We start from the raw sequence: 19623 nt of genomic DNA, 5'->3' as shown, positions 1-19623 counted from the left end.
AGCTCTTCTCCCTGCCATGGAAAAAAAGCAGAAACATGTTAAATTCCTTTCATGCCTTCTCTGTGAACAAAAGCAGAAGGGTAGGAAAGGAGGAAGAGGGCAGGCCAGGGGGGTGTGGGGTCTCGTGGTTCTCAAATGAGAGGCTCCTTTCAGTTTTGAGGGAGCTATGCTTCTGGGTTGACAAACATGGAGAAACTGCCCCAGGAGGTCAGGCACTTGGAACAGTAACAGTTCAGCTAGCCTTGGACAGGGGATGGTATGTGTTGAAGGTAGAAATGTGACCTAGCCTCTTCTCCCTACTTTCCCAAATAGACCAGAAGAGGAGATGGACAGAGCCTGAGCCCTTCAGTGGGAACAGGTGGTTGTAATGGGCAGGTTATAAAGGGACTTGGCATGAGAGCACCTGCTGCAGGCAGTCAGTTTCCTGACACACTCTATCTCCCAGAGGCCCCATCTTGGCCTTCCTAGATTCCACACAGCTCACTAAAACTTCTTGTGTGCATCTCATCTGGCCCATGCAACCAAATGCTTGACTATAAGTTGTCTCATCTTATTCTCTTATGTTGAGTCCCAGGCCTGCTGGGTTCAAATCCTGGTTCCATCACTTACTAGCCATGTGATCTTGGGTGAGTTATCTTAAACCTCTCTGATCCTCAGTTTGCTCATCTGTTAAATAGGGATAATACCTGCCTTACAGTGTTTGTCAAGTGACTGGCCCCTAACAGGTGCTTAGCAAGTGTCAACTTCTCTTTGTTGTTTCCCATGGGGATGGCACATGTTTCACTAGCCTGGAATCTCTTTGGGAGAGCTTCCTTCCCTTCTTCCCCATCCCTGACCCTAGCACCTAGCATATGGTTGGGCATGTAGCACAGTGTTAATGAGCCCTTGTTGGCTAGGTTGAATGGAACTTTCCTGGCTACCTCAGTGATCCAGATGGAGACCCAGAAATGGGCACAAGGTAATATTAATATTCTGTTTCAAAGATATGAAGGTAACATGCTGAATTCTTTACTTCCTTGATATATCATTTCAGTAAAACTGTCTATGTGCTAAGGCTTGCCTTTAGTGCAAATATAATTTCATAATTTATAGTTTAAAATATAAAAATATAATTTTTAGACAATTACGTAGCTCAAGTAAAATTAAAGCCATTGCTCAAGTATTTTGACAAAATAGCATCATGATCAGTTCATCAGAAGTGGATGAAAAAAGAAATCAACTAGACTGACATGCTCCTTCAGAGAATTCAGAAGGTTCTTAAGTATAGCAAAAGAATTTGAAATTGACCCAGTCACTTCTATACTCCATTGTCTTGGGACCACACCTTAGTCTGCATTTTTAATGAGGGAAGAGGAATGGGTCAGGAAATGAAGACCAGAGATACTGTCTCAGATCTAGTCATTCATTCACTCATTCAGGCAACAAATATTTACTGAGTGCCTGCCATGATCCTGCCCTGTACAAAATTTACTATCAGCAGCTGTGTGACTTTTGTGAAGTCACTTCATCTCTCTGGGTCTCATGCTCCCCATCTGTCAAATGGTAACAAATGAGAAGTCTAGGAAGGAGTGCAGGGGCCAGAGTCTGGCAGACTGTTAATGTCCTCTACTGTTGTCCTCTATGTAATGGCCATGTGAATAGCTTGCGATCATTTGAAAATTATGTCCAAAGTCTATTTCAAGGGGTGCCTGGGTGACTCAGTCAGTTAAGCATCTGCCTTCAGCTCAGGTCATGATCTCCGGGTCCTGGGGTCCAGCCCCACATCAGGCTCCCTGGTCAGCGGGGAGTCTGCTTCTTCCTCTCCCTCTCCTTCTGCCCCTCACCCCCACTTGTGCTCCCTCTCTCTCTCAAATAAATAAAATCTTTTTTTAAAAAAGTCTATTTCAAGGGGGCTAAGGATGATCTGCCTATCTCATTTGCCTTCCTTACCTGTTGGCAAGCCAAGACCAGAGTGAGCATGAAGGACAGAGAGCTCTGTTATACTGGGCTGAAGCATTATAGTAAATAGCACTCCACTTCCTGTTCTCAAATGGGTCGGATTTCAGGCATGGTTCTTGTTATGGGTTGAATCAGGTCCCCCCAAAACATATGTTGAAGCCTTAACCCTGGGTACCTATGAATGTGACCTTATGGAAATAGGGTGTTTGCAGATGTAAGATGTTAAGATGAGGTTATTACGGTGGGCCCTATTCCAACATGACTAATGTCCTTTATAAGAAGAAGGAACTTTGAACACTGATACAGACACAGAGAGAATGTCATCGGAAGATACACACACAGATGCAGAGGGAAGATGCTAGAGGAAGATGAAGGCAGAGATTGAAGCCGTGCAGGCAAAAGCCAGGAAACGCCTGAGGCTACCAGAAGCTGGAAGAGGCAAGGAAGGATCTTACCCTAGATGCTTCCGAGGGAGCATGCCCCTGACACACCTTGATTTCAAGCTCTAGCTTCTGGAACCATGAGAAAAAAATCTCTAATGTTTTAAGCCACCCTGATTGTGGTAATTTGTTACAGAAGTCCTAGGAAACGAATACAGTCCCCAAACAAAACACAGCTCCACTCTCCATGTAGTCATGGTGATTTACCTTTTCTAAAGGAACCCACGTGAAAATGATACCTTGATCCCTGTGCCTAAAAATGTGGGCCACCAGAATGGCAGAAGAGGTTGAGTGGAATCCTGAGTTCTATTTTATGTTTTTCCAATAAGTCAAAATGGAAGGCAAGCGTGCTCCCTACCTTTACTACCTCTCTGCCCTCAAGTTTGATGGAAAATACGAAGAATAGGTAGGCATGGGTCCTGTAGGCATAGGCCTGACTGAGCAGGCAGCTGCTGCTGGCCTTCAGCATGGAGAGACCATCTTCGGAAGGCCATGGGGTCCATTTTAGGTTCTGATAAAAGCCAGCGGGGCTTAGAGGAAAATAGGCCTCATTTAAGGTTTCCAAGCACTGCCAGCTTGTCTCTACCTAGACTTCACTCGTGCAGCCAATCAGAGGCTGCTGTCCTAGCAAAGGAGGCATCCCTTCTGTAGGACAAATGAGCAATTCCTTTAACCAATGAGGGGATCCCTGGGTGGCGCAGCGGTTTGGCGCCTGCCTTTGGCCCAGGGTGCGATCCTGGAGACCTGGGATCGAATCCCACATCAGGCTCCCGGTGCATGGAGCCTGCTTCTCCCTCTGCCTATGTCTCTGCCTCTCTCTCTCTGTGTGTGTGACTATCATAAATCAATAAAAAAAGACTTCATTTAACCAATGAATAGATGTTATTTTGAAAATTACTGTCTGGCAACCACCATAGTAAAAACTGATTCAGGCAAGAGTCATCAATGGATCCTAAAACTAGAGAGTGAAAGTTTTATGAGAAACATGTTATTTACATAGTCTCAAAGTATCTCCTTATACATTAGTTATTAAATATGAAAAGAAAGGTCTTATATTTTTTTTAGAGAGGGAGGTGGGTAGAGGGGCAGAGAGAGAGTGAGAATCTTAAGCAGGTTCCACTCCCAGCACAGAGCCCAACATGGGGCTTGATCTCAAGATCCTGAGATCATGACCTGAGCTGAAACCATGAGTTGGAATCTTAACCAACTGATCCACCCAGACACCCCATGAAAAGTCATATCTTTATAGTGGAAAAACATGGCGGGCATTTAACTAATTATTTAAAGTTAACATCAACAACAATCATTGTATGCCTTTTTTGTTTTACGCCTGCCAGAAATACATAACCTCTCATCATGAGGACACATCAGGCAAACCTCAACTGGGGAATATTCTACAAAATAACTGGCCTGTACTCTTCTAAAAGGTTTATGTCATGAAAGACAAAGAAAGGTTGGGAGCTGTTCTAGACTGAAGGACACTTGAGAGAGTTAAGAAACATGACAACTGAATACAATGTGTGATCCTAAACTGCATCATGGACCAGAAGAAAAATAGCTATGAAGGATATTCTTGGGACAATTAGCAAAATTCGAAAATGACCTAAAGATTATATACTAGTATGCTGTATCAGTGTTATATTTCTTGAATTTGCCAACTCTACTTTGTTTATCTAACAGAATGCCCCTGTTCTTAGGAAATACGTATTGAAGTACTGGGGGCAAAGGGATATGATGTCTACAACTCACTCTCAAATGCTTCACACACAAAAATGTGTGTGTGTGTGTGTGTGTGTGTGTGTGTGTGTTAGGGAGAATGGTCAATTTAACAAGATGCTAACAGATGAATCTTGATAAAGGGCATGTGAAAGTTCTTTTTCCTATTTTTGGGTACAATTTTCTGTACATCAAAAGTATTGCAAATTAACATTGTAAAAATGTATTATTTTGAGCATGTAACTGTGTGCCCGATGCTGTGCTCAGTGTGAGATATTCAAGGGAGCATAAGGCATGATCTTGATCCTTAGCCCAGGAGCTCACAGTCTGGGATGGACAGGACACAAAAGGAGACCAGCACATTCCAGCATGATAAAGAAAAGCTTTGAGAGCACAAGGAAGGAAGGTAGGCTAAGGGCAAACTGCCTGGGGGAAGGGGGCCGGAGGAAGTAGACAGGAGGCCTCAAGCTGGGGGAACTAATTAAGTCTGGGGTGGCGGTGGGATATGCAAGCAGAGCTGAATGACAGATCGTGGGACATCCATAAGATGCCCAGGCCTGCAGGCAGCAAGGGGAAGCCACCTGACTCCCGAAGACAGACAACAAGGCATGGATTAGCAGGTTTTGGGGGCCAGGCCAAAGTCCCCATAGCTCCTGAGGTAACAGAAGTAGTGCAGACATAAGCAAAATAACTTAAGACTGAAAGGTTGAACATAAGTGGGCTTACTGATGGCATAGGATGAACTTTGCGGTGCTGTATACTGAGTGTCCCAGAGACATCAGCCTCCAGATTGATAAATATACGTCACCTGGATAAGGGCATGGCCCCAAATTAGTTAGGCTTGCTATTAATAGACTGTGAGGCAGGAAGAGAACGTCAAATGATCTTAAGAAACTAAAGAAGTGATTTTTTTTTGAGAACACAATGAGCTTGACCAGCAATAAGGGGAAGGTGGTACCCAATTAACACACAACAGGTTGTTAACAGGAAAAACCCTGAGAATAGTACTGGATCTCAGAATAAAAGGAATCAGGGAGGCAGTACTGCTGTTTCAGAAGTTGATGGGGGAATGGGAATTTCCACTCAATTACAAGATACAAGGGCTGGGATGAGAAAGAATATGAATATTCCTAGCAAGATCCTGGTGGGAGCTCATTTGTTTTCCGTTCTTTGAAAACTTTTATATTATGGAAAATTTACAAAAATAATGAGAACAGCATTAACTTAACCTGCATGAAATGGTTGCAATGTGACCATTTTTACCCAACCAAAGTGGCAATTTCATGTTTCAGATGAAAATGAACCCCCAATATACTCGTTGCCCAGGCTCAGCAATTATTTTGACGCATGGTCAATTTCATCGCATCCAAAATTCCCACCCATTACCCTGCAAACGTACTGGTTTGAAGCAAACTCTCCAGTGGGAGTTTTTGTTGTGCTTTTATTTTAATGATTTAATATCTAGAAAAGGGATCCAAATTATACATAGATATATGTATGTCTACATATGATGTTTTTAGTTACTTTATTCTCTCAGTAAGTAATATATCCACATGGCTCAAGATTCAAAAGGTACATCACTTTGTATACCTTAAATATACACAATTTTTGTCAATTACACTTCCATAAAGTAAAAAAAAAAAAAAAGCCACAAAACAAAAGGACGAGCGAAAAGTTGCTTTCCGAACACATCCTATCACCCAGCCAACAGCTGTCCCTCCTCAGAGGCAACCTACATGAACAGTTTATGTGTGCTTCTGGAGATGTTTTACGTATGCGTCAGCAAATAGACTGTGAACTATCCCCACGGATCTATACCTTGCTTCTTCCACTTAATAAGAGAAACGTCCTCCTTTTTCCAGCTACCTAGCATTCCATTTTATGAACCATGATTTAAGTGACTAGTGCACTATGGACGGACTTTTAGGCTGCTTCCAATCTGTGACTGTTAGAGACAATGCTGCAGTGGCTCCCCTTACACATCCATCTTGCACAAAAGCAAGGAAGTGTATCGGATAAGAAACTCCTCAAAGCTGAATTGCTGGATGATAGGGAATGTGCATTTGTAATTTTGATAGACACTGCCAAACTGCCCTCCATCAGCTAGGTGTTATTTTAACGCTCTCCTCACCCTCTTTTTTAAAAGATCTTATTCATGAGGCAGAGAGAGGGAGCGCAAGAGAGAACGAGCAGGGGTGGGGGGAGAGGGAGAAGCAGGTTCCCTGCGGGGAGCCTGACACAGGGGCTCCATCCCAGAACCCCGAGATCATGAACTGAGCTGAAGGCAGACGCTCAACCACTGAGCCACAGGAACACCCCTCTCCTCACCCTTTTATCCTCCTGCTTTCCTTGCTGTGCTTCCCACTTCCTCCCAGGGCGCCACAGGAGAGGCTTCGCCATCTCAGACCCAGAAACGCCACTCTGCCCTCAGCTTCCTATGGGTCTCCCTCTGTACTCTCAGCCCCCAGCCTGTCCTTCCTCCCTCCTCCTTTCCCAGACGCCTTCAGGAGTCTGCTGGCACCCCTTCCTCCTTCCGAGTCAGCCCCACAACCAGCCATCCAGCCATCTAGCTCTGACCCCTGGACTCACTCTCCCAGTGACCTTCTGCAGCACCTGCCCTGCCAATCTGCAGCCCTATGAAAATCCCACCATCCATTCCCTCCACCCCCCACTCCCAGGCTGCTAGCTATTGCTGGAGAAGGTCATGAAGTTGGCTCCGCTACAAAGCCAGCCGGCCAGCCTCTGCAGGGCCCCAAGGGCTGCGAGGCAGTCCTTTTATGTATCTGTATCAAATTTCTCTCCGTGATTGTTCCAAATGCTCTCCCTCTCCTCAGATCCCCTACCTGGCCCCCTCAGCCCAACCCTTCAGTAGAGGGCCAGCTCTGGATTTCAGTGCTAGGATACAGGTCATTGGGCAGACACTCCCCCACTTCTCCCTCTTTTCCTTGCCCTCCTCCAGTTTTCTGCCTTTTCCCCTCTGCCTGCTTGTCCCCAACCCTTCAGCTTCATGGGGACCAGGGACTTCCTCCTTAAGTTTGCCTCTTCCGCCGCTGGTGCCCTTGACACTAGGTTCTCTCGCCCGTCTCCTGCACTTGGAGCCAGGAGCCATCCTCTTTCCCTCTGGGCAAGCTCTCCCTTCCCGCTGGTGTTTCTCCTCTCACTCTAGAAACACTTCCCACAAATCTGTGTCACTGTTCCCCACTACCACCAAACTTTTGAAATGTTGTCATCTTTAAATTTACACAAGTAATTCATGCCTCCTGGCAGCACTTCCTCCTGTCAAGTCAGCCCCCAAATTTAACAGAAAAATCAGAAAATTATAAGCAAAAAGAAGAAAAGAGAAACCACCCCAAATCACATCAGCCTACTGTTAATATTTTGATATATATCTTTCCAAGCTTTTTACATGCACATCTATACATTTATCTATATGCATTTTTTCTTACAAAAGTGGATCACAGTGTACATATTGTTTTGTCATCATAATATTTCAAACATCTCAGCTTTGCTACTTATTAGTTGTCTGACCCTGGATAAGTAAATTCACTTCCCTGAATCCATTTCCTCCTGTGTAAATGAGGACTATTATAGTAACTACCTCACAGGGCTGTTATAAGGATTAAATGAGATAAAAATATATAAAAACACTTATCACAGTGCCTGAATTAATGCCAGCTATTATGATCTTCCCACGTCAATAAATATAGTTCCACATAATAATTCAATGAGCTCTGTCATTGTTGTGTCTAATAGGAGTGACGAAAGCACCGCAGTGAGTCACCAACATGCATTCATTTGGTATATGAGCAAGTATAGCTGTGGGATAAACTCCTAAAAGCAGAATTGCTCATTCAAGGGCTATGCACATATGTAATTTTTGTAATTTTGATAGATGGTGCCAAATTGTCCTCCATGAAGTGGGAGTAATCATGATTTCTCGAACTTAACTCTGATTGATGGATATTGAGTCTGTTTCAAATTTTTCACTGATACAAACTCAGACAGTGATGAACATTTTTAAAACCAAATCTTTGTATAGATCCATGATTATTTATTCAGGGCAGAGGAAAGAATGTAAGTAACGCACAGAGACGGAGGAGCAAATGGCGTGCACAGGATACTGCTGGCATCAGTAACACACAGAGAGGAGGATGACAAGAGGTGAGGTCAGAAAACAGTGGAACCAGATTATAAAGGACGGAGAATGCCATGGTCATTCATTTCATCAGTCATCAAATATTTAGTGATGGTCTCCAACAGGCCATGTGCTGTTTTAGGCACTGTGTTCACTTAAACAAAACCAGAAAAAGATTCCTGCCCTGGAGGAGCTTACGTTCCAGCAAAGAGAGATAAACAATAAAGATAATGAGTAAACTACAGAAAATGTTAGAAGGTGGTAAGTCCTGGGGCGCCAGGGTGGCTTGGTCAGTTAAGTGTGTGCCTTGGCTCAGGTCATGATCCCAGGGTCCTGGGATCAAGTCTTGTGTCCAGTTCCCTGCTTCTCCCTCTCCCTCAGCTTGCTGCTCCCCCTACTTGACTCTCTGTCAAAAAATAAATAAATAAAATCTTTAAAAAAAAAAAGAAGGTGATGAGTCCTATAGTACCTATAGTAAAAAGAAAAAGTAGATCAGGCTGGAGAGATCAGGAGTGCTGGGAGTTGGGGAGGTAGTAACAATAATAATTAATATTAATATTTCACACTACGGTATTAGAGTGGCCGCCCCACTACAGAGTTTGACCTTACTCACCACCATCTCTGCCATATCCACATACCACCATCAAGATACCTAATGATTCTGCTTGAATCAACTCACTTCTTCCCACTCAAAGTTATTTTAAAGGAAGCTTTATAATACCAGTATAAGTGGAAACACAGTATAGCATGCCACAAATGTCTACAAAGGGAGACTGGGAGATACCTAGGGTTGGCCTCTTCCTTTCCTTTCAGACGCCAGCTGGTAAATAAGAACAATCATAACAAGCACTTTTAAAATCGCATGCTTTGAATTTGCCGGGTAGCTCAGTGTATTGCAGACAGCACAGAATTGTGTCTTCACAATAACTCTGTGCTATAGGTGTCACTATTGTCCCCAGGATGAAACTTGGATGCTGAGTAGCCCTCCCAAGTCTCAGCTTGCTCCTAAACAAATGGGGACAATAGTGGGGATAGAGGAGAGAAGGTCCCTGGCTTCTGCCCAGTCTTCATTGTGCTAGGGGGAGGTTGGAGAGGGGACAGGAAAGGGCCAGAGCTCCCAGCTACATCACCCCCTGACCACTGACCCCTCAATTCCAACGACTGAGATTAGAACTAAATTGCTGCTTGAAAACACAAACAACCCTCCACAGGATTAACTTCATTGGTCACTTTAAATTTCCTGTGAAGAATATTAATCAGAATATCAACATTGATTTCAGACTTGTTGGGATGGGAGATTTGCTTTTTTATTCCAGTAATGGTCAGTATATGCTGTTATATGAATTTCAGATGTACAATAGAGTGATCCAGCACTTCCATGCATCCAGGTGCTCCTCATCACAAGTGCCCTCCTTCATCCCCATCACTTCTTTCCCCCACCCCCCACCCACTCCTCTCTGGGAACCACCAGTTTGTTCTCTAGAGTTAAGAGTCTGTTTCTTGGTTTGTCTCTTGTTTTCTTTGTTCATTTATTTTGCTTCTTAAATTCCACATCTGAGTGAAATCCTATTGTATTTATCTTTCTCTGACTTATTTTTTTTTCTGACTTATTTCACTTAGCATTATACCCGCTAGATCCACCCATGTCGTTGCAAATGGCAAGGCTTCATTCTTTTTTTATAACTGAGTAATATTTCTGTGTGTGTTTATCCATTCATCTATCAATGGACACTTGGGTTGTTCCCATATCTTGGTTATTGTAAATAAAGCTGCTATAAACATAGGGGTGCATGTATCCCTTTGAATTAGTGTTTTTTTTTATTTTTTTTTTTGGGTAAAGACCCAGTAGCGGAAGTATTGGATCATAGGCTAGCTCTATCTTTAATTTTTTGAGGAACCTCTGTACTGCTTTCCACAGTGGCTGCCTGAGTTTGCATCTCCACCAACAGTGTGTGAGGGTTCCTTTTTCTCCACATAGGATGAGGGTTTTGATTAGAAGAGGGAAGAAGATGAGCTTCTGGAGCATTGACCCTGGACCCTTCTGGAAGAGGGCAAACCTGGGCAGACACCAGTGGAGGGGAGGCTGGCACCTGGACAGCTGGGGAGATACGGGCAGCAGAAAGCAAGGTGAGAAGAAATGGAGACAGACTGTATCAACTTCAAATGTCTCTACTTCAAGTCCTTTGGGGAAAGAAGCAGAGTACACATACAATAAATAACACATTGGTAGAGACACTATGCCTAGGTTCTCTTAACCTGCTTCATCTTTCAAAGCATACTCCTGCTATTCAAACTTCCTGAGGAGTGTGCTTCATTTCTAAAAAAGCCATTTCGTTCATAGGAAACAATATGGGACTCTGAGACATGCAATCGAAGAATCTGAACCAGAGATGTCTTTCCCTGGTTTCAGTTACCATTGAATAATAATTCCACAAAGCCACACAGATGAATCCAGGCTCCTTGAAAGGCTTACAACCAAGAAAAGATGAGTATAAGGTGGTAACCCTGGAATGTGAGCATCAGTGCAATTCTTCAATATTTGATTTATAAAGGAGAGATGAACTCTTGTGCAGAATAAATATATTTTTAAATGGCTTAGAGAAAATTGGAGATTAAAGAAAAGTTTCTCATGGAAACAAAAAAGCTAGGAGCAGAAGGGGTCAATTATCTGGTGCAGAGCAGGTGTTGCCGGATGACCCCAAATAGCCCACAAATGTGATGTGTTAATGCGGGTCCTGTATCACAGAGGAAAATGTCATTAAATCTGTTTTGTGCAGATCAGACCATCTATCATTGGATAGAAATCTCTAGAGGCAAGCACACTACTCCTGATTTCACAATGTAGAAAAGGAGATATCAAAATCCTTTAGTCGACAGTCTGGTGAATGTGGCACCACATTTTCTAGCACATGAATGGCTTCCTTCCCCCTGCCCAGCATTTGAGGAGTCCCAGACAAGACCCAAACAACCCTGGCACTTACACTGGAGTTCCTATTTGCTAAAGTGAGATTAGCGAAGCCTGTTGCTTGGTAACATGTGCTCTATATAAACCTTTGAATCTTAGGCAAGGTGAAACAGACCAAATACATCTAGTGTGTTGTTTTATTTTTTAAAAAATTCCTTTCTTGTTGCCAAGATCCAAAGGCTGATACCATGTTTCATAGCTTTCCAGATTACCTACAGCAGGACACTGGAAAACATTTATAAAGTCAGACTCTTCTCTTGCCAGTAAGTGAGGGAGGTTGGGAGGCCAATACACATTTACTACGTTACTGGGTGCTTAGCATGCCATAGTTTCTCTCTGAATATAATTTATTTATGAAATTATCTTGAAGTTAAATAAAAGAAGTAGGAAGTCAAATGAAGCTATTTCTAAGAATTTTAGAAAACTCTGGAGAAAGTCAGGTCAGTTTATTTTCTAAATCAAATGGGATTATCTTTTGAAGGATGTATGCCCTTTAGCTGATCATTTTAAACAGTAATGAATAATCATATTTGGCAAAATCACAAAACCCAAGGTCTACAAGTAAATTCTTTGAAAACAAATATAATCCGATTAATATTTTTAAATAAACATATTTAAATTATTTAAATAATTTCCTTATTTTCACTGATGGCTTTCCTATCTTAAGCAACTTTAACACAACAAATCCTTTAGAAAAGCAGAATCTCAAAATGAAAACACTGTTTAAATGAACCACACACATGAACTACTTACGTGAATATGCCTTGCTGGTGGGAATATAAAATGCTGAAATCACTTTGGAAAACAGGCTGACAATTTCTTAATAAAGCTAAACATGCACTCGTCATTATAATATAGCAATTCTACTAGGTATTTACTCAAGAGATATTAAAATATACATCCACACAAAAGTTAAAACACAAATATTCATAGCAGCTTTATTCGTAATGGCCTCCCCATTGGAAACAATTTAAGTGTGCATCAAAAGGTGAATGGACAAATTGTGCCTTATATATACAATGAAATATGATTTAGCAATAAAAATAATGAACTACTGATACAGGAAGCAGCATGGATGAATCTCAAGGACATTCTTTTTTAAAATATTTTATTTAGGGATCCCTGGGTGGCGCAGCAGTTTAGCGCCTGCCTTTCGCCCAGGGCACGATCCTGGAGACCCGGGATCGAATCCCACGTCGGGCTCCCGGTGCATGGAGCCTGCTTCTCCCTCTGCCTGTGTCTCTGCCTCTCTCTCTCTCTCTCTCTCTCTCTCTCTGGCTATCATAAATAAATAAAAATTAAAAAAAATAAAATATTTTATTTATTTATTCATGAGAGATACAGAGAGAGGCAGAGACACAGGCAGAGGGAGAAGCAGGCTCCCTGAAGGGAGCCCAACGTGGGACTCCATCCTGGGTCTTCAGGATCAGGCCCTGAGCTGAAGGCGGCACTAAACCGCTGAGCCACCCGGGCTGCCTCTCAAGGACATTCTAAGCAAAACCAGTGGACACAAAAGAGTACATATTATAAGATTATATATGTATATGAAATTTTATAAAAGAGAATCTAATCTATAGTGATAACGAAAAGGAGATCAGTGACAGCCTGAAGCCAGCAGTGGGGGTGGAGATTAACTATAAAGGGGCATTCTCTGTGGCAATGGAAGTGGTCTGTATCTTGAACGTAAACTTAAAATGGGTGCAATCTGTGATAAGCATGTAAATTATAACTCAATAAAGTATTTTTTAAGAATTAGTATAAATGGAAAACTTCAAAATGTGAAGACTTTTAAAAATATTTTATGATTTAAAAAAATTTTATTTGAGAGTGAGAGAGAGAACACACACAAGCAGGGAGGGGCAGAGGGAGAGGGAGAAGCAGGTTCCCTGCTGAGTAGGCAATCTGATGTGGGGCTCCATCCCAGGACCCTGAGATCATGACCTGAGCCAAAGGCGGATGCTTAATCAACTGAGCCACCCAGGTGCCCAAAAATATATTTTATGATTTTTAATTTTTTGTTAAATAATCTCTATGCCTAATGTGGGGCTCAAACTCACACCACTAAGATCAAAAGTCACCGAACTAAGCCAGCCAGGTGCCCCCAAAAGTTGATTTAAAGTTACTTCTGCTTAGCAAGTACATGTATTAAACATCCTGTGTAAACTATGCCCCAAAATGCAGTCCCTACAATGAAGAAACTACTCTCCTAAAAAAACGAAGCACACAGAACAAGGTGGGTGAGTGGGGGTGGTGGCGGCAGTCTTGAGGACATAGAAATGCAGATCTTTGTGAAGACTCTGATGGGCAAGAGGATCACCCTCAAGGTTGAGCCCTATGACATCATTAAGAATGTCACAGCCAAAATCCCAGACAAAGAGGCATCCCACCTGACCAGCAGCAGTGTGATTTTTGAAGGCAAACAGCTGGAGGACGGCCATACTCTCTCGGGTTACAATAGCCAGACAGAGTGCACTTGGTGCTTTGCCTGTGGGGTGGCATCATCAGGCCTGCCCTCCACCAGCTGGCTCAGAAATACAACTGCGACAAGGGGATCTGCCCCAAGAGTTATTCTTGTCTGCACCCAGGGGCTGTCAACTGTTGCCAAGAAAAAGTGAGGCCACACCAACAACCTGTGCCCCATGAAGGTCAAGTAAGTCCCCTCTGCTGGCGTACTTTGCAGGGCAGCCTTCTGCCCAAGCATCAAGACCCTGTGGCCTCAATAAAGCTTCCCTTCCACTAACCAAAACAAACAAAAAAACAACAACCAACAAACAAAAACAAGTATACAGGCACATATGCCTGGTAGAAGGCAATGGGCTGCTATATAAAGTTTACCAGGATCTTTTAAATAGTGCCCACCATGTGGGAGGCATGGCAAAAGGGATAAAAGGCAAAGGATTCATTAGGCTGAAAAGAAGACCCATGCATAGACTAGGTTGGTTAGGGGAACTGGGATTAGATAAAGGACAAGAAATGATATTCTACATCACCATGAACCCTGGCTTGTCATTGTCATCTTGTTAGGTGCCTCTTAATAGAGAGGCCAGTCAATCTGGATGCAGCTTGACCTCCCAAAACTGGAACCAATGGCTTGGAAAAACAGTAGAAAATGGAATAGGACAAGAGGTTCTTCACATTCCTTGGCCAGACTGCAGGGACTCTTCTGCCTTCCCCAACAGTATGAAAGCTCTTCCCATGCTCTTTTCAGTGCTTGATAAAAAGAGTTCTACTAAGATTTTAATAAATGCAGGAGACTGGATGAGGAACTGAACTGGAATATTTTATTTAGCTACGTAGCTTAGAAACTAAAAGATGGAGGCAGCCCAGGTGGCTCAGCGGTTTAGCGCCGCCTTCAGTCCAGGCCTGATCCTAGAGACCCAGGATTGAGTCCCACGTCAGGCTCCCTGCATGGAGCCTGCTTCTCCCTCTGCCTGTGTCTCTGCCTCTTTCTCTCTGTGTGTCTCTCACGAATAAATAAATAAAAATCTTTTAAAAAAAGAAACTAAAAGATGGGAAAATAGCTAATTGAGTATCTCTCATATATAATCTTATGATAGAATTCCGAGTACAGTCACACTGAACTGGGAAGTATTTGGAAATTACTTTTTAATTAGAGAAATCAAATACCAAATTTCTTAAGGAACTGATAACGAGATGTGAGAAGAAATGTGTGGAGTGTTGTGGTCATTTATGGGTACCACACCTGAAGGATATTGACAAACTGGAAAATGTTCAGAGGCCAATAGCTAGGATGAATCAGGTCTGGGAACCATCACATAAAGACTAGAGTGGAAACTTAGAGTAAAATGATGATTGCTGTTGCCAAATATCTGGTGATAGATACTTGGGTTGTTGTCACCTTTTGGCTGTTGTGAATAATCCTGCAAGGAGTATTAGTATAAAGTATCCGTTTGAGTCCTGGTTTTCAAAGAGTGGGATTTTGGGATCATGTAATAATTCTATGTTTAATATTCTGAGGAACTGCCAAAATGTTTCCCACAGACATTGCTTTTACATTCTAACCAGCAACGTACAAAGGTCCTCTATTTCTCCACATCCTTACCGATGCTTGTTACTAGGAGATGGATTTTGTTTATTTTATGGCATTCCCTGTGACAAATTAGGACGAAATGATGGGAAGTAGATTTTGGTTCAATATCAGGAAGCAAAAAAAAAATCAGTAAGCATTTTTGAATTAGTATTACTTCCTAATAGTTGAAAGGCCCTTTCACTCTCCTTTAGTGAAATTTCAAGTAGAAGTGAAGCGCCCAATAAGTGGTAAGGGAGTCCTGATCCTATCACCCTCTCCCTCATATAATTAATAATTGCCCATAGGTTTCTAAAAAATATTTATTTTATCTTCTATTATTTCTTGATTATACAAGTAACCAATATTCCATATGGAAAAATATGAAAATACAGACAAGCAAAGAGAAAAACAAATGAAAACAAAATCATCCATCTTCCCACCACCCAGAGACTTAAGCATTTGGCATACAGCCTTACAAACTTTTTTCTTTTATATATCTGTATAAAATATATACATATACTTTTTAAAAACAAAAATGAAATCCCATTAATCACACTGCTTTTTTACTTAACAATATAGTATAAACATCTTTCCATGTCAAGTGATATATGACCGTGTCATCATTCTTAATGGGTACACAGATTTCCATGGAACAAATGTACTCTTATTTGTTTAACCCAGTGTTTTCCAAAGGGTCTACATAACATACTCCCACAAGATGACCCTCAAAAACAAGAACTTAAGTTAAACAGTTTAAAAATGCTTCATACCATATCTCTTTTCTTGGGCTTTCACAATGTTTAAGAAATGATTTTAACTCATTTTCCTAAACTTACTTGACCATAGATTGCCCCCTCCCCCATGGCCTTCCCCTTCTTTCATTCTTCAGGACACGTATTCACATTTTATAAAACATCCTGAGAAATGATGGCTTAACTGATCTATTCATGTTAAATAGTAGGGCTTTTGTTTTTTACATAGAACTTGCCATTTTAATCACTTTTAAGTATGCAATTCTATGGCATTGATTACACTCACAACATGTAACCATCCTCACTATCTAGTTCCAAAACCTTTTCATCATCCCAAGCAGAAACGCTATATGAGCATTAAAGAATAACTCTCCATTCCCCTTCCGCCAGCCCCTGGTAACCTGTAATCTACTGTATGTCTCTATGAATTTGTCTATTTTAATTATCTCATATAAGTGGAGTCATGCAATATTTGTCCTTTTGTTTCTGGCTTATTTCACTTAGCATACTGTTTCCAAGTTTAATCTATGTGGTAGTATGTACCAGAAAATCATTCCTTTTTATAGATGAACAACATCCCATTATATGTATAGAACACGTTTTTATCCATTCGTCTGGTGATGGACACTTGGGTTGTTGCTACCGTTTGGCTATTGTAATTAATGCCACAAGGAACGCTAGCACACTAGTATCTATTTGAGGCCAAGTTTTCAAGGAATGGAACTGCTGGATCTTATGATAATTCTATGTTTAATATTTTTAGGAACTGCCCACAGTCACTGCATTATTTTATATTCCAACCAGCAACCAGGACAAGGGTCCTCTATTTCTCCACATCCTCACCAATACTTGTTATTATCTTTTTGATTCTAGCCAACCTAGTGGGTATGAAGTGATAGCTCTCTGTGGTTTTGATTTGCATCTCCCTGATGACTAAAGATGTGGAACACCTTTTCATGTGCTTATTGGCCATATGTATATCTTCTTTGGAGACATGCCTATTCATAAAGTCCTTTGCCCATATTTTAGTTGGGTTGTCTTTTTGTGGCTGAGTTATTTTTTTTAAGATTTTATTTATTTATTTATTCATGAGAGACACACAGAGAGAGAGGCAGAGACATAGGCAGAGGGAGAAGCAGACCCCATGCAGGAAGCCCAATGTGGGACTTGATCCCAGGACCCCAGGATAATGCCCTGAACCGAAGGCAGACGCTCAACCACTGAGCCACCCAGGCATCCCTGTGGCTGAGTTATAAAACTTTTTCACATATTCTAGATTAAACTCATCAGATATGATTTATAAATATTTTTGTCACTCTATAGGTTATCTTTTTCACTGCCTTATTAATGTCCTTTCATGCACAGTTCTCAATTTTGATAAAGTTCAACTTACCTATTTTTTTCTTTTGTTGCTCATGTTTTTAGTGATATATCTAAGAATCCACTGCCAAATCCAAGGTCATAAAGATTTACCCCTGTTTTTCCCCTAAGAATTTAATGATTTTAGCTCTTAATATTTAGGTTGTTGATCTATTTTTGAGTTAATTTTTCTATATGGTGTGAGGTAGGAGTCCAACTTCATTATCAGTCATGTGGATATTTACTTACCCTAGTACCATTTGTTGAAAACATTACATTTTTCACAGCTCCAAATAACATTACAGTAAACATCCTTTCCAAACTGTCCCATATTTTTCCCTAAGAAAAATTTCTAGAATTGCTATACCAAAAGATGTGCACATTATGAAGGTTTCTGATACAAACTTCCTCCGAAAGGACATTAAGAACCCACCACAGTGAATTCAAACACCACTTTCACCAAACTCTCAATAGCCATGTATACTACAAACAAATTTTAAATCTCTGCTCATCCATATGGCATGGGAATGTATTCCAGTTAAAGTTTAAGAGAGTTTTAGCTGAACTTGCCTTGATAGCCCCAACACGCTAGCCTCAGCAACTGCCTTTCTAAAGGCTTCACACTTATGAAAAGATTATCTAAGAATAGGACTCAATATAAAGTACTGCAGAGCTTAATATAAGTCTAGTTGAGGAAGCAAACTAACCCCACCCCCTCTTAAGAGTTGGGCTAGAAATGGAAAGTATAATTAGGTTCCTCCACAGGATAATGTAATTTCAAAATATTTCCTTCCTCAGCACAAAGTCACAAACCAGCTGTTGGCGACTTTCAAGTGTGTCCTTTTTTTGTCTGTGTTCAGTAGAGAGTTACCAAGCATGAAAGCCAGGCCATGAAATCAACTAAACTGAAGTTAGAGGGTTTTTCTTACAGCCATATAATAATTAACAAGGAAAAAGAAAAACTATTTTGCTGGCCGTTAGCTTTTTAGTACTAGTTAAGTACGAATGTGAATTGTGACCAAGTTTTTATAGTTGATGTAGCTTTTTTGCCCTGTCTCCTTTGCTTCTCTGAAGCAAACATACCAAATGTATCTTTATTTTGTTTTGTCTCAAGCTGTAGTTACTAGAAAGAAAATTTTATTGTGCATGCTTTGTCAGTGGGAACTTGTTATTAATATGGAAATCCTGAGAGGACCATTTATCCACACAAAACAAGAAACCAGGGGGAAATTAGCTTTCCACATTTCATCATAAAACATGCATAATTCATAGAAGAGAGGAAACTATTGATGAGGCTGAACAAAATGAATTTCTTGTTTCCAGAAAGAATAAAAATATTTGGCATAAAGCCCTCTAATTTCCTAAATATTGTCTTAAAGTCTTCTGAAGTCTAGTGTCACCATGATTTTCACTGTTACAGTAGCAAAGATGAAGGCAGATGCTTTTACAGAATCAATAAAATTTTAAGAGGCAGAAAGAACCTTGTAAATTCCTAGTTCAACTCTATTTTACAGATTGGAAATCTGAAGCCCAGATCGGCGAAGTGACCTGCCGCAAGTCACACAGAGAGAGTGACAGAGTTAGAGCCACAAGTCAGATCTCCTGACTCCTGCACTCATAATGTAGCCTGGTCACTCCTCTAAGAGGTTGATATAAATAGGTTACAGTTTACTTTGCTATCAGTGATGCCACAGAGATTGCCAAGTTCATGTATATATAGGTTATTGGTCTGATAATAACTGCATTAATTTAATGCATTTCTTCTGAGAGGCCATGGTCATTAAATTTCCCACTATTAAGAAAGTTGAGGGATGCCTGGGTGGCTCAGTGGTTTGGCACTTGCTTTCAGCCCAGGGCGTGATCTTGGAGTTCTGGGATCAAGTTCCATGTCAGGCTCCCTGCATGGAGCCTGCTTCTCCCTCTGCCTGTGCCTCTGCCTCTCTATCTGTGTCTCTCACGAATGAATAAATTTTAAAAATCTTAAAAAAAAGAAAGTTGAACAAGTTTCCAAGATTCCTATATGATAGATGCCTCTCTCCACCCATACATTATAGACATTTATAAAAAGAAATCTCATTTACTCTTGGGTTAAGAACCACATTGTAAGAAATCTGTGAGATACCATGGAACTTAAGGGAAACCAATTACCTTTTTGCCAGAGTATTTATTGTTCTTTGGCCTTTTCTAAATGCACAATTTCAACTATCTGACAGTGAAGCCTACCTATATGGTAGATTTTTCAAGCTCAACTTTTAAGATCTAAAATATTTAAAAACACTTGAGGCAAA

General features: G+C 41.2%; 1 pseudogene; it reads left to right on the top strand.

Moving 5' to 3' along the window:
* Positions 1 to 13419: 13419 nt before the first annotated feature.
* On the top strand, positions 13420 to 13848 carry LOC129517671 (ubiquitin-60S ribosomal protein L40-like; annotated as a pseudogene).
* Positions 13849 to 19623: the final 5775 nt, after the last annotated feature.

This window comes from Nyctereutes procyonoides, unplaced genomic scaffold (assembly GCF_905146905.1).
Source record: "Nyctereutes procyonoides isolate TBG_1078 unplaced genomic scaffold, NYPRO_anot_genome, whole genome shotgun sequence".
Lineage (NCBI taxonomy): Eukaryota > Metazoa > Chordata > Mammalia > Carnivora > Canidae > Nyctereutes > Nyctereutes procyonoides.
Note: the sequence above shows the minus strand (reverse complement) of the source record. Positions and strands in the feature narration are given on the sequence as shown.